At 41.5% G+C, this 12,820-nt stretch overlaps 1 protein-coding gene and 1 pseudogene across 2 annotated transcripts in view; one reads left to right on the forward strand and one right to left on the reverse strand.

Annotated features, from left to right (window-relative positions):
- The window catches only part of RAPGEF4 (Rap guanine nucleotide exchange factor 4), a 391,851-nt gene that overhangs the window by 369,690 nt on the left and 9,341 nt on the right, over window positions 1-12,820 (reverse strand). The gene's annotated exons all lie outside the window — the stretch shown is intronic.
- Window positions 8,048-9,368, forward strand: LOC102490324 (FAS-associated factor 2 pseudogene; annotated as a pseudogene).

The following is a 12,820-nucleotide window of genomic DNA, read 5'->3' on the forward strand; positions in this document are numbered from 1 at the left end:
TCTTTCCCTCTCTTTGGTAAACACGTATGTCCTCTGGCAAAAATTAAAAAAAAAAATAGAGAGAGAAAGAGTAAAAGAGAGTGAGAAAGCATCCCCCAATAGAATCGGTTAGATAGCAATCCTTTCACCTCCATTTCTCCATTCCATTGGGATTTGGGACACACATGTTCATATGCCCATGATATTTTTCAAGCCAAACTGAGATTTGAACTGTGGTCAGCCACGTAGGATCTGGCTCCTTTAATCATAGGCTATGAGACTGGCTTTTTAGAGCATTTGTTACCACCTAACTTTTCCTGTTCTGTCGTTGTTGTTGTCGTTGTTGTTCAGCACTGTATTTTTTTTTTTTTTAGGGAGATTTTTGTGTGTGCTCACTGGAAAGACAAAGAAAGACAGAGAGACAGAGAGAACTCACTCCCTAGGGAGGCTGACCACACCACAATCCTTTCTCCTCTATTCTCCTCTCAGGGTCTTGGACACACACACACACAAGCACCTGACTTTTAAGCCTCCAGGTTGTGCAACTTGAACCACAGTCAACTATGTGAGAGTTCAGCAACTTAACCATTACATCATCTGCTGGTCCCAAGCACTGTATTCTTTACCATCTAGAACAGCATCTAGTCCATACTAGGTACTCAATAAACAGCTGTTCGAAAACTAAAATTAGAACTACCTTATGATCCAGTAATCCCACTACTGGGTATATATCCAAAGGAAAAGGAATCAGCATGTTGAAGAAATAGCTACATTCATGCTTATTGTGGCATGGTTCACAATAACCACGACATGGAATCCACCTAAACATCAATTATCAGTTGAATGGATGAAGAAAATGTGATATGTGTATACACAATGTACGTATATACACAATGGAATATTATTCAGCCATAAAAAAGATGAAGTCCTGTCACATGAAGCAACATGGATAAGCTTGTTTTAAGTGACATAAGCTGGGCAATGAAAGACAAATGCCACATGTTCTCACTTATTTGATTCCACAAACGAGTGAAAACAAAGACGTGATTATAGAAGTGAAGGGTGGAATAGGAGATACCAAAATGTGGGAAGGGTAAAAGAGTGAGAGAATGTGAACAGAACTTGGGTTAACAGATATAAAATTGCAGTAAGATAAGAGGAATGTAGAGTACTAAAGCAAAATATAGCAATTTACTGTAAAAAGATCCCGTATGTTCACAAAGTAATGATAAATGTTAGAGATAATGGATATGTTTATTGCCCTGATTTTATTATCACACATAGTATGCATATATTTAAAAAGTACAGGACACTCCATAAATATGTACAACTATTAAATATCCATTAAAAACTTTTAAAATTTTTTAAATAAATAAGTTTTTTAAGATTAAATGAGTAAATGTCTTCTCAATATTTCAACACATGAAGCCAGGAGAATGGTCAGTTTTCCTTATTAACATAGAGCCAGCATGAGAGTATGGCACAAGGTAAGTGGAGAGTAAAATCTCTGAATGAATGAAAAGTAGAAAAGTTGATGACTAAAATCAGATCCTTTTCTTACGACACATTTGGGTTAAGTAGGGTGGAAGAGAGTATGAGGCAAGGAGAAGGAAGCAGTTGAAAAGTGACAAAAAAGAGTGACAAGGGACACTGAAAACAGAACTTTCTTATAACCCAAGTTTATTGAAGAGTTGATAAAATATGTAAGAATCAAAAACCATGGCCAGGGAACCAGCAGTTAGTGTAATGGCTATGTCGCTGGACTCCCACGTAGTCGACCGTGGTTCGCGTCCCGGACCCAGTGGTTTAAAACTCATGCCGGGCACGTGTGCATGCGTGCCCAAGATCCTGAGAGGAGAATGGAGGGGAAGGGATTGCGGCGTGACCATCTCCCCTGGGGGGTGATTTCTCACTTTCTGTCTCTCTGTCTCTCTCTGTCAGTCTGGCGAGCGCATGCGTCCTATAGCAAAAAAAAAACCTCTCCAAAAAAAAAAAAAAAATGGCCAGACCTTTGGCCTTGTGGTTAAGGAGCTGAATCCCACATGCCTGACTGCACAGTTTGAATCCTAGGCCCTTGAAAAACATGCTGGGTACATGTATGTGTGTGCCCAAAATCCTGGCAGGGATGGAGAAATGGAGAAGGAATTACAGTGTGACTATGCCCCACTGGAGGTGTTTTCTTCCTCTCCCTCTACTTCTCCCTTTCCCTCTCTAACTCTCTGGTGAGTACACATGCCCTCTGGCAAAATTAACAACAAAAAAAGGATTCAAGAACCCAATCTTTTCTTTTCTTTTCTTTTTTTTTTTTTGAGAGGTTTTTGCTATAAGATGCATGTGCTCACCAGACAGACAGAGAGAGACAGAGAGACAGAAAGCGAGAAATCACCCCCCAGAGAGGATGGTCACACTGCAATCCCTTCTCCTCCATTCTCCTCTCGGGATCTTGGGCACGCACGCACACACGCCCGGCGTGAGTTCTAAGCCACCGGGTCCGGGACGCGAACCATGGTCAACTTTGTGGGAATCCAGCGACATAGCCATTACACTAACTGCCGGTTCCCAAGAACCCAATCTTTTCTAAAAAATGTTGAATAAATAACCAATAACTGCATAGCAAAAGAAATAATTAACAGAGTGAAAAGGCAACCTATGGAGTAGCAGAAAACATTGCCAACTATATTTCTTTTTTTTCTTGAAGGATTTGCATTTATTAAATTTACAATCAGAATAGAACGTCTCCTAAGTCATCAATATCCTGAGGAGAAAAGTAAAATCCAACACAAAAGCACATGAGTTTCTTATCCCAACTCCTCCACAATGCACCCCTGAGGAAGTTCTCGCTTCAAAGAGCTGTTGATGTCCTTTCTAGTTCAGAAGAGTAGACATTTAGTAATAGGAACAACTTCCTCATCTCAGTAACTGGACTGCATGGTCATTTGTGAAAACCTTTTCCATTTCAAACACAGTCTCTACCCTAACCTGTGAGGTAGCAGGCACTGTTGCAGACCCAAGGGTACCATCTGCATCCTACCAGTCTGCATGGTCTCTGAGCAAGAAGCTCAGCTGCTGTGGAGGACAGGAGTTCACCTATCTCAGGCACTATGGAATAGACTGTCCAACTTTTCTAACACTAATTACAACCATAGATGTGCCCTATTCCTGTTATTCTAATTCCACTAGAGACTTTTCATTAAGACCTGTTCCTTTGAACCCATTTCGGGTCCTCCAGGAGCAGGGGTGGGAAATTGCAGGACAGAAGTACGAAGAGTGCACACACTCTCCCTTTTTCCTTCTCAGGAACCCAGGCTTGTCCAGCATGAAACTGAAGGTGAACCCAACTGCCTATGTTTGCAGGAATACATCTCCCATGGGCCACACATCACCTGATACCACAGGCCTCTTGTGGGGGATTCTATGGCCTCTGATTCCACTGCCTCCATCTTCCCAACCATGGATGCAACTCTGGCCCAGGAGGCTAGCACAGCCTCTGGGGTGGAGGTTGTCACCTCAATTGTATTAACTCCCTCAAGGAGAGCTTCAGACTCTTCAGGGTTAGGCAAAGCAGGTGGAGAAGCCACTTCCGGAGGTTAAGTCCTTCCAGAATGCATCCCCCCCTGAGGACTTTCTGCAGATGCTTTCCCTCTGCCCACCTTAAATTTTCTTCTTAATGGTGTCTGGATCCTGGCCTCTTTTACTGCGGTAGAAATATTCTTTTGATTTAAATAAGCAAAGTCACACAGTCTCCTACACGCATCTATTTTCTGGCTTTTGGAGCAGATCTTTAATTGTTGGCACAAAGCCTGCAAATTGTCTTGGTGAGGTCAGTTAAATGGTGGCAGTTTAGAGGGTAATGGAGGAATTGGCATCTTTTTCTGAGGCTGAAGGCTGTCACTCCATTGTGCATTTTCCTCTGAACAGGAAGTTTTGTCATCCTGCACAGATTTTTTTTGTTTTTACCTTTTCCTGAGGTTGTTGGTAACCCTGCAGATATGCTTGGTTGACTACTGTTGTGCTTCAGTTTCTATGGACACTTGTTCACAGGCAGGATTTCCATATTCTTCCCTTGAATTCTCTGTGGATTTTCACTTCTTGCTTCTTGCACACTCCATACTCAGAAAGTAGATCAGATTGAAAAATGAAAATTCTTCCCACTTCCAAAACAGCCCATGGACCTTGACTGCTTGGAAAAGTCTCTGTCAACTATATTTCTGATAAGAGATTACTATCCGAAATACATAATGATCTCATACAACTCAATAGCAAAAAAGCAAAAAACTAAGAAAAAAATTAGCAACGGGCCTGAATAAACTTTTTACAAAAAAGACATACAAATGATCAACAGATATATTTTAAAATCCTCAGCATCACTAATCCTCAGAGAAATGTAAATCTAAACCATTAAGAGATTATCACCTCTTGCATGTTAGAATGGCTATTACCAAAAAGACAAAAGATAGCAAATGTTAGTGAGGTTGTGGAGAAAAGGAAATCCATATGAACTATTGATGGGAATGTACATTGTACAGTCATTATTTAAAACCCTTTGGGGGACCAGCAGGTGGCATGGTGATTAAGGGTGCTGGACTCCCACATGGCCAACCATAGTTTGCCTCCTGGACCTGGCAGCTTGCTTTCTCATTCCCTCCTCCCCCACCCACGCACACACTCTGTCCCTCTCTAGTCAAATCAAAATAAGTACATAAATAAATATAGTTAAATAAAATAATTCTTTAAAAAAAAATTGGAGGTTCATCAAAAGTAAAAATAGAACTACCTTATGATCCAGCAATTCCACTTTTGGATATATATCCAAAGGAAACGAAATTAAGTATCTTAAAGGGATATTTACACTCCCATATTCATCACCGCACTATTCACAAAAGCTAAGATATAGTATTAACCTAAATATCCATGAACAGATGAGTGGATAAAGAACTTCGTGAACTTTTAATCTATTCATAGAAAACATTTATATAGAGCAAGCCATCCTATTTGGAATGATTACATTTTATTCAATTAAAGTGCTTTTATAAAATTATATCATAGGGCCAGAAGATGGCATAGTGGTTAAGGTGCTAGACTCTCACACAGCCGACCGCAGTCTAAGTCCCAGACCCGGCACCTTGAAATTCACACCAGGCATGTGTACAAGCATACCCAAAATTCTGAGATAAGAATGGAAGGGGAAGGGATTGCAGCATGGCCATCCCCTCTGAGGGGTTATTTTTCACTTTCTCTCTCTCTCTCTGTCTGTGTCTCTGGCAAGTGCACACACCCTATTGTAAAAATTTCTCTAAAAAGAGATTTCATTTATAACTCAGTCTTTTAAGATTAATTACTTCGGTGCAGTTAACATATGTTGCTTACTGTCTACAGTTACAATTACAGAGGTCATGCTCTATTTCATAACATGTGGATGCTTGACCCCGTGGGGGTTTGTTTGTTTGTTTTAGGTTTTTGTCATAGAGTTCATGTGCTCACTGGAGAGGGAGGGACAGTAAGAGGGAAAGTGAAAACTCATCCCCTAGGGGAGATAGCCACACTGCAAACCCATCTCCTCCATTCTCTTCTCAGAAATTTGGGCGCACATGCACACATACCCAGAGTGAATTTCAAGGCACTAGGTCCAGGACTCAAACTGCGGTCAGCCATGTGAAAGTCCAGTGCCTTAACTACCATGCCTCCTGCTGGCCCCGACCATTTTTCTGTTAGAATGGCAATATTCCTTCTTGAGAATACTTCTTTGCTCCCACAACCTCACAGAGAAGAGGCAGACCACCACTAAGGCGTAGATTCCTATTTGGTCATCGAATGAAGGTATAATTTTTTTCTCTAGTTCAGCTGACTCCAAAGTCTTATTACTATTTGTCTAGGCAACAGCACAGAATAGTAGCATTCTACGTACCAACTGGCAAATATTATTTCAAAGTTATTGCAATTCAGTTTTTTTTTTTTGTAGTTTTTTTTGCCATAGGGCATGTGTGCTCACTGGAGAGAGAGACAGACAGAGACAGAGAGACAGAGATGGTGAGTAGGAAAGTGACAAATCACTCCCTGGGGAATGATCATGCTGCAATCCCTTCTCCTTCATTCTCCTCCTAGAATCTTGGGCACACACACACATGGTGTGAATTTCAAGCCACCAGGTCTGGAACTAGAACCACGCTTGGCCATGAATGGCCAGCAACACAACCACTATGCCATCTGCCGGTCCCACAATCCAATTTTAATAACTCTCTATGGCTCAAATATAAGAAACAATATTTATGGAGTATTTTCTGAAAGAGATGTAACCTATTTCTAAAATATTTTAAAATCTATCCATAGATTAAGTCAGACCTACAGGAAGTTGTAATATTACGTTGCACCCCCCCCTAAGAATTCCTCTTCCTCAATATGGCTTTAGCATTAAGATATGCTAAAAGATTTCAATGAAATTCATTACTGAATTCAATATTGAAATGTTGTTGAGGATATTGTTTACCAAGTTGCATTGTGGTTAAGGTGCTGGATTCCCACATGGAGTTATCTTCTCCATGAGACTAAGGGACAACAGGTCCCAGTATCAGTTTGATTAATCATTTTTAACCAGCAGAAACAGTTTTAGTTTATAAACACTGAAAAATTAAACAACTGTGTTTCTATCTTTGTGTTGGTACTGAGAAATTATAGCTTAAATACTTAAATACTAAAAATTTTTTTAATTAATTTTTTACTTTCCACATTAAGAAGTCAGAAAAAGAGGGGACTGGCAAGTGGTGTGGTGGTTAAGGTGCTGGATGTTCCCACATGGCTGACCATGGTTCAAGTTCTGGACCTGGTGGCTTGCTTTCTCACTTTCCTCTCTCTCTCTCTCTCTCTCTCTCTCTCTCTCTTTGTGTCTCTCTGGTCAAATTAAAATAAATGAATGAATGAATAAATGAAATTGAATACAATAATTTAAAAAAGAAGTCAGAAAAAGAAAAACAAGTTAAATTCAAAGTAAGAAAAATAAAGGAAAAAGGAATGAGCAGAGATCAATAAATTTCCCAAACAATGGGAAAAAAATCAACCGAAGTTGATTCTTTTAAAAGACTAACAAGGGACTAGCAGTTGGCAGAATGCCAAGATCACTGGACTCCCATGTAGTTGACCGCGGTTCAAGTTCTGGACCCGGTGGCTTAAACTCACGCCGGGTCCGTGTGTGTGCATGCCCAAGATCCCAAGAGGAGAATGGAGGAGAAGGGATTGTGGCGTGGCCATCCCCCCTAGGGGTGATTTCTCGCTTTCTGTTTTTCTGTCTCTCTCTGTCTTTCTGGCGAACACACACACCCTATTGCAAAAACCTCTCCCCCCAAAAAAAGACTAACAAAATTGAGAAGCTGCAAACAATAATGATCAAGAAAAAAGGGAAAAGACACGTTACCAATATGAGATATGAGGAGGGAAACATCACTATATATTAAGGACATTAGAAAAGAGAATAAGGGAACACTACAAACAACTCCATGCGAATAAGTTTGATCATTTATTGGGATGTCAGAGAAGTCATGACACATTTTTGCACAGAAAATATATCATAATTTTCCAACAACCTAACAGATGAAACAAATAAATGTCTTGAAACAACTTATCAAAACTGACACATGAAGAAATAAAACCTGAATAATTCTCTATGCATTAACAAGAATGGATTTTCATCAAAAACCATAAAGGAAATTCCTGGCACAGATGATAACTATAAAACACTAAAAAAAAATAAAAATAAATAAAAAAACTAAAAGAAATCATTAACCTGGCCAACAGGTGGTATGGAGGTTAAGGATATGTATCCCGCATGGTCAACTGAGTTCCAGAGTCCCAGAGCCAGTAGCTTGAAAATCACACAGAGCACATGTGTGCATGTCCAAAATCCAAGGAGAATAAAGAAGGGACAGTAGCATGGCCATCTGCCCATGGGGTGATTTATCCCTTTCCCTCGTTCTCTCTGTCTCTCTCTGGTGAGAGCACGCACCTCGTAATTAAAAAACAAGGTCATTTCTGGCAGGTGATGGTGCAGATGGGCCAGGAGCTTACAGGCGGAGGCAAAATGGCAATGCCTGAGGAGCAGGATCTAATCCAGGAGCAGATGGAGAAACTGCTGCAGTTTCGGGATCTGACTGGCATAGAATCTATGATCTATGGATCAATGTCGCCATACTTTAGAGCAGCATAACTGGAACATAGAGGCTGCTGTACAGGACAGACTGAGTGAGCAAGAGGGTGCACCAAGTGTTTTCACCCACCTCCCTCTAGAACTTCACAGGTTATGACTCCAGCTATGGCTGTGTCACGACCACAACCAAGAGGACTGCTTGGATGGGGTTATTACTTGATAATGCTTCCATTCCGGTTTACCTATGACACAGTACTTGATATTTTTAGGTTTGCTCTTTGCTTTACAAGGCTCACAGCCGGGTCACTGAACCCATTGGGGACATTGTTTCATTTATGCACTCTTTTGAAAAAGAAATATGGCAGGGCATACCCCGTCTTCTACCAGGGAACGTACAGCCCGACCCTTAATGATGCCAAGCGGGAATTTCGCTTTCTCTTGGTTTATCTTCAAGGGGATGATCACCAAAACTCTGATGAGTTCTGTCACAACACACTCTGCACCTGAAGTTATTTCTCTAAAAAGCACTAGGATGCTCTTCTGGGCTTGCTCTACAAACAGACCTGAGGGATACAGAGTCTCACAGGCTTTATGAGAGAACACTTATCTATTCCTGGCCATGATTACGCTGAAGGATTGGAGGATGACCGTGGTGGGACAGCTAGAAGGCCTCATTCAACCTGATGACCTCATGAATCAACTGACATTTATCATGGATGCGAATCAGATTTACCTGGTGTCAGAGCATCTGGAAAGAGAAGAGAGAAACCTGACCCGGGAGCTGAGACAGCAGCAGAATGAAGCCTACCTGGCCTCTCTTAGAGCTGCCCAGGAAAAAGAAAGGAAGAAACGGGAAGAGTGGGAGCAGAAGCCGTGGAAGGAGGAAGAGGTGCAGCAGCAAAAGCTGGCAGAAGAGAGGCGGCGGCGGAATTTACAGGAGGAGAGGAAAAGGAAATTGGAGTGCCTGCCCCCTGAGCCTTCCCCTGATGACCCTGAAAGTGACAAGATCATTTTTAAATTACCCAGTGATTCTCGAGTAGAGAGAAGATTCCACTTTTCACAGTCTCTAACAGTAATCCACGACTTCTTATTCTCCTTGAAGGAAAGCCCTGAAAAGTTTCCAGTTGAAGCCAATTTTCCCAAGCAGGTGCTCCCCTGCATCCCTTCGGAGGAGTAGCCCAATCCCCCCACGCTGCAGGAGGCCAGACTCAGCCACACAGAAGTCCTCTTTGTTCAGGACTTAGCATATGAGTGACACTTTTTCGTCCCCTCCCTTTCTACGCCAATCCTAAAAGAAATGGAAAAAAAAAAAAAACAGAAAACAAAAACAAAACAAAAAATGAGAGAGAAATTCATATTATTATTATACAATATTTTTTAGAGGTTTTTGTTTTTTTTTTTTTTGCTATAGGGCACTTGCACTCGCCAGACAGAGAGAGACAGAGAGACAGAAAGCGATAAATCACCCCCCAGGGAGGATGGCCACGCCGCGGTCCCTTTTCCTCCATTCTCCTCTTGGGATCTTGGGCACGCACGCACATGCACCCGGCTTGAGTTGAAGCCGCCGGGTCCGGGACTCGAACCACGGTTGACTATGTGGGAGTCCAGCGACATAGCCATTATGCTAACTGCTGGTCCCTATACAATATTTTTTTAAAAGACTGCTGTATCCTAAGGAAGGATCAGAAACCATGTTGCCTGCAAAAGTCACAGCCTAAGCGAGTGTGCGCATGAGGTTAGCAGTGAACAGAGCACTTGGCAAGCCCACCTTCCCTGTGGCCTCTGAGCCATGCACCTTCCAGCGACAGAGACCCTTCACCTCCAGCCAAGTATGTCCCAGCTGGGGAAGGGGCAATCCCCACTAGTTCTCATTAATTCTTGCTTTGACAGAAAGTGAAAGTGAAAAACGTTCCTCAACCAACTACTCCAGCATCTCCGGAGGACTGGCTCTCCCAGCTCTAGAGAGGCGAGAGAAGAAGGCACAGAGCAGAGATGCTCCTTGAACTGCCCATGACCTGTAAATAACTTTTGTTTCTGTTGCTTTGTAATGACCAAAGGAATGAGGCTGACATAGGTGCCTTTTTTCCCCTTAATTTGGTTAAAGAGCAATTCTTAAACTCACGGGCTCCTTTCCCCCACAGTAGTATAATTAAGATGACCTGGGCTGGTTTGTGCTTAAAAAGATAGCATTAATCTTACACAAATTATTATTATTATTCTCTTTTAGGTTTTTGGGATAGGGTGCATGCACTCACCAGAGAAAATCAGAGAGGGGGGAGTGAGAAATCAGCCACCAGTGGAAATGGCCACACCACAATCCTTTCTCCTCCATTCTCATCTTGAGAATTTGGGCACACATGCATGTGAATTCAGTGTGATTTTCAAGCTACTGGGTCCGGGACTCAAACCACAGTCGACCATGTGGGAGTCCAGCGCCTTAACGACAATGCCACCTCTTGACCCTAACAAATTTTTTTTTAGCAAAAAATAAATAAATAAATAAAGGAAAAGGATATTTTTGAAGTGCTATTTATTTTTTATTCACAATAGAGAGCACATGCACAAGAGAAAGAGAACTCTCAACAGCTTCTATCACACTGTAATTCTGTTCCCGCAGCCCTCTAGCTGGTCAGGATCTTGAGCACACATGCATGCACCTGACATGTTTTGGAGCCAACCCAGGGAACCAAACCCATAGTCAGAATGGAGCTTCCAGCAAGGCAGTTCAATTCGCTACGTATTGTGCCACCAGGTTGGACCTGGAAATGTTTTTCTAAATTCATTTTATGAAGCCAGAATAATCCTGATCCTAAAACCTGAAGCCTATTGATTTATAGGTTATTACCCCTCATGAATAGATATGAAAAAATCATCAATAAAATACTAGTAAGTTGAAATACAGCAATATCTAAAAATTACAGTGCATCATGACAAAATGGAATCTATCCCAGAAAGACAAAGTTTGTTAAGCATTTGAAAAGTCAATCAATGTAAATTCATTCTATTTATAGAATAAAGGAAAAACTCATATGACAATATCAATCATTTCAGGAGAGAGAATCTGCTAAAAGTAAAATACAGAAACGAAGAAGGAAAGACTGACAACTAAAACCATAGCAAAATAATACTTTTTTTCTGTAAGATCAAAAACAAAACAAGGATGTCCATTCTCATCACTCCAATAAACTTTGTTCTGAAAGTCCTAGCCAATAACATAAGGCAAGAAAAATAAATAATAAAATATATAAAACTGTGCCAGCCCATGGTCTGGTGGTTAAAGGAGCCAGCTGCCACATGGTTGACTGTGTAGCTGAAGTCCCAGATCCATTGGCCTGAGAAACATGCTGGGCATGTGTTCCCCAAATCCTGACAGGATACAAAAATGGGAAAGAAGGGATTGAGGCGTGACCATGTCCCACTGGGGAAAGTTTTCTCCCCCTCTATCTTTCTCTGTCTCTCTGGCAAGTGCATGTATCCTCTAGCAAGCATTTTTTCATTTTCATTTTCATTTTAAAAAAATGTTTAAAGAAACATAAAGATCAAAAAGAATAACTGAAACTGTCACTGTTCACAGACAGCAAGATAGTCTGCATAGAAAATCCTGAGGAATCTACAAATAAACTATTAGAACTGAGTAACTTGCCCAAAAGTACATTATTAATAAAATGGGATTTGAGGGAACCAGTAGGTGGTTTGGTGGTTAAGGCACTGGACTCCCACAAGGTTGATCACAGTTTGAGTTCCAGACCCCGTGGCTTGAAAATCACACTGGGCACCTGTGAATGCATGCCCAAAATCCCAAGAGGAGAATGGAAGAGAAGGGACTGCGACATGGTAATCCCCTCTGGGAGGTGATTTCTCATTTTTCCTTTTTCTGTCTCTTTCTGGCAAGCTCACGTGTCTGACAGCAAAAATCTAAAAAAATAAAATTAAATTAAAAATGTTTAAAAGTAGATTTGAACCTATATAGTCTAGCTTCCAAATTTTTAACCTTTACACTCTATTTTCTCTTAGAGAGGACAATGGAGCTTCTTTGCATTAGTCTACAAGGAGAAGGTTCTTGGGACTGTCACAAGACCAGTTGGTGGGGACCAGAGTGGTGGTACCCATTAGTTAAACTGCGCAAAATGCCTAGGTATTACCCTACTGAAGATGCGCCTCAAAAGCTATTGAGTCACAGCAAAAAGCCCTTCTTCAGACAGCGTGTGAGAAAGCTGTGAGCCAGCATCACTCCCGGGACCATTCTGACCGTCCTCACTGGACGCCACAGAGGCAAGAGAGTGGTTTTCCTGAAGCAGCTGAGCAGTGGCTTGCTACTTGTGACTGGACCTCTGGTCCTCAATTGAGTTCCTCGGCATAAAACACACCAGAAATTTGTCATTGCCACGCCACGAAAATTGGTATCGACAAAGTAAAAATCCACAAACACCTTACCGATGCTTACTTCAAGGAAAACAAAAAAAAAAAGAAAGAAAGAAACTGTGGAAGCCCAGATACCAGGAAGGTGAGATCTTTGACACAGAGGAGAAATACGAGATTTCAGAGCAGCACAAGGTTGATTAGGAAGCTGTGAACTCGCAAATTTTACCAAAAATCAAAGCTGTTACTCGCTCCAGGGCTACCTGCGATCCATATTTGCTCTTATAAATGGAGTTTCAGGAACCAGCAGTTAGCGTAATGGCTATGTCAACGGACTCCCATGTAGTC

Source organism: Tupaia chinensis, unplaced genomic scaffold (assembly GCF_000334495.1).
Source record: "Tupaia chinensis unplaced genomic scaffold, TupChi_1.0 Scaffold000314_1, whole genome shotgun sequence".
NCBI classification, from domain to species: domain Eukaryota; kingdom Metazoa; phylum Chordata; class Mammalia; order Scandentia; family Tupaiidae; genus Tupaia; species Tupaia belangeri.